Below are 3111 nucleotides of genomic sequence, written 5' to 3' on the forward strand. Positions count from 1 at the left end.
GACAGCGAGAGAGAGGGACAGCGAGAGAGAGAGAGGGACAGCGAGAGAGAGAGAGGGACAGCGAGAGAGGGACAGTGAGAGAGGGACAGCGAGAGAGGGACAGCGAGAGAGAGGGACAGCGAGAGAGAGAGGGACAGCGAGAGAGAGAGGGACAGCGAGAGAGAGACAGCGAGAGAGAGAGAGACAGCGAGAGAGAGAAACAGCGAGAGAGAGAGACAGCGAGAGAGAGAGAGAGACAGCGAGAGAGAGAGACAGCGAGAGAGAGAGACAGCGAGAGAGAGAGAGAGACAGCGAGAGAGAGACAGCGAGAGAGAGAGAGACAGCGAGAGAGAGAAACAGCGAGAGAGAGAGACAGCGAGAGAGAGAGAGAGACAGCGAGAGAGAGAGACAGCGAGAGAGAGAGACAGCGAGAGAGAGGGACAGCGAGCGAGAGAGGGACAGTGAGCGAGAGACATCGAGCAAGAGAGGGACAGCGAGCGAGAGAAAGAAAGCAAGCAAGAGACAGCGAACGAGAGAGAGACAGCGAGCGAGAGAGACAGCGAGCGAGAGAGACAGCGAGCGAGAGACAGTGAGAGAGGGAGACAGCGAGAGAGAGGGACAGCAAGCGAGAGAGGGACAGCGAGCTAGAGAGGGACAGCGAGCAAGAGAGGGACAGCGAGCAAGAGACATCGAGCAAGAGAGGGACAGCGAGCGAGAGACATCGAGCAAGAGAGGGACAGCGAGCGAGAGACAGCGAGCGAGAGACAGCGAGCGAGAGAGAGAGCAAAAGAGAGAGAGACAGCGAGCGAGAGACATCGAGCAAGAGAGGGACAGCGAGCGAGAGACATCGAGCAAGAGAGGGACAGCGAGCGAGAGACAGCGAGCGAGAGACAGCGAGCGAGATAGAAAGACAGCGAGAGAGAGAGCAAAAGAGAGAGAGACAGCGAGCAAGAGAGACAGCGAGCAAGAGAGAGAGAGACAGCGAGCAAGAGAGACAGCGAGCAAGAGAGAGAGAGAGTGACAGCGAGCAAGAGAGAGAGAGAGAGAGAGCAAGAGAGAGAGACAGCGAGCAAGAGAGAGAGAGACAGCGAGAGAGACAGCGAGAGAGAGACAGCGAGCGACAGCAAGCGAGAGAGAGACAGCGAGCAAGAGAGACAGCGAGCGAGAGAGACAGCGAGCGAGAGACAGCGAGAGAGCGAGAGAGACAGCGAAAGACAGTGAGAGAGGGACAGCGAGCGAGAGAGACAGCGAGCGAGAGAGACAGAGAGAGAGACAGCGAGCGAGAGACAGCGAGAGAGAGAGAGACAGCGAGCGAGAGACAGCGAGAGAGAGAGACAGAGACAGCGAGAGAGAGAGAGACAGCGAGAGACAGCGAGAGAGAGAGAGACAGCGAGAGAGAGACAGCGAGAGAGAGAGACAGCGAGAGAGAGACAGCGAGAGAGAGAGACAGCGAGAGAGAGAGACAGCGAGAGAGAGAGAGACAGCGAGAGAGGGACAGCGAGCGAGAGAGGGACAGTGAGCGAGAGAGGGACAGCGAGCGAGAGAATGAAAGCAAGCAAGAGACAGCGAACGAGAGAGAGACAGCGAGCGAGAGACAGCGAGCGAGAGAGACAGCGAGCGAGAGAGACAGTGAGCGAGAGACAGTGAGAGAGACAGCAAGCGAGAGAGACAGCGAGAGAGAGAGAGACACAGCGAGAGACAGCGAGAGAGGGACAGCGAGCGAGAGAGGGACAGCGAGTGAGAGAGACAGCGAGCGAGAGAGACAGCGAGCGAGAGAGACAGCGAGCGATAGAGACAGAGAGGGAGAGACAGAGAGAGACAGCGAGCGAGAGACGGACAGCGAGAGAGAGACAGTGAGAGAGAGAGACAGCGAGAGAGACAGAGACAGAGAGAGACAGCGAGAGAGAGAGACAGCGAGAGAGAGAGAGACAGCGAGCGAGAGAGGGACAGTGAGCGAGAGACATCGAGCAAGAGAGGGACAGCGAGCAAGAGAGACAGCGAGAGAGGGACAGCGAGCGAGAGAAAGAAAGCAAGCGAGAGAGAGAGACAGCGAGAGAGAGAGACAGCGAGCGAGAGAGAGAGACAGCGAGAGAGAGAGACAGCGAGAGAGAGAGACAGCGAGAGAGAGAGACAGCGAGAGAGAGGGACAGCGAGAGAGAGGGACAGCGAGAGAGAGGGACAGCGAGAGAGAGAGGGACAGCGAGAGAGAGAGGGACAGCGAGAGAGAGAGAGGGACAGCGAGAGAGAGAGAGGGACAGCGAGAGAGAGAGAGGGACAGCGAGAGAGAGAGAGGGACAGCGAGAGAGAGAGAGGGACAGCGAGAGAGAGGGACAGCGAGAGAGAGGGACAGCGAGAGAGAGGGACAGCGAGAGAGGGACAGCGAGAGAGGGACAGCGAGCGAGAGAGGGACAGCGAGAGAGAGGGACAGCGAGAGAGAGAGAGGGACAGCGAGAGAGAGAGAGGGACAGCGAGAGAGGGACAGTGAGAGAGGGACAGCGAGAGAGGGACAGCGAGAGAGAGGGACAGCGAGAGAGAGAGGGACAGCGAGAGAGAGAGGGACAGCGAGAGAGAGACAGCGAGAGAGAGAGAGACAGCGAGAGAGAGAAACAGCGAGAGAGAGAGACAGCGAGAGAGAGAGAGAGACAGCGAGAGAGAGAGACAGCGAGAGAGAGAGACAGCGAGAGAGAGAGAGAGACAGCGAGAGAGAGACAGCGAGAGAGAGAGAGACAGCGAGAGAGAGAAACAGCGAGAGAGAGAGACAGCGAGAGAGAGAGAGAGACAGCGAGAGAGAGAGACAGCGAGAGAGAGAGACAGCGAGAGAGAGGGACAGCGAGCGAGAGAGGGACAGTGAGCGAGAGACATCGAGCAAGAGTGGGACAGCGAGCGAGAGAAAGAAAGCAAGCAAGAGACAGCGAACGAGAGAGAGACAGCGAGCGAGAGAGACAGCGAGCGAGAGAGACAGCGAGCGAGAGACAGTGAGAGAGGGAGACAGCGAGAGAGAGGGACAGCAAGCGAGAGAGGGACAGCGAGCTAGAGAGGGACAGCGAGCAAGAGAGGGACAGCGAGCAAGAGACATCGAGCAAGAGAGGGACAGCGAGCGAGAGACATCGAGCAAGAGAGGGACAGCGAGCG

The sequence above is a fragment of the Bombina bombina genome, chromosome 5 (assembly GCF_027579735.1).
Source record: "Bombina bombina isolate aBomBom1 chromosome 5, aBomBom1.pri, whole genome shotgun sequence".
Taxonomy (NCBI): domain Eukaryota; kingdom Metazoa; phylum Chordata; class Amphibia; order Anura; family Bombinatoridae; genus Bombina; species Bombina bombina.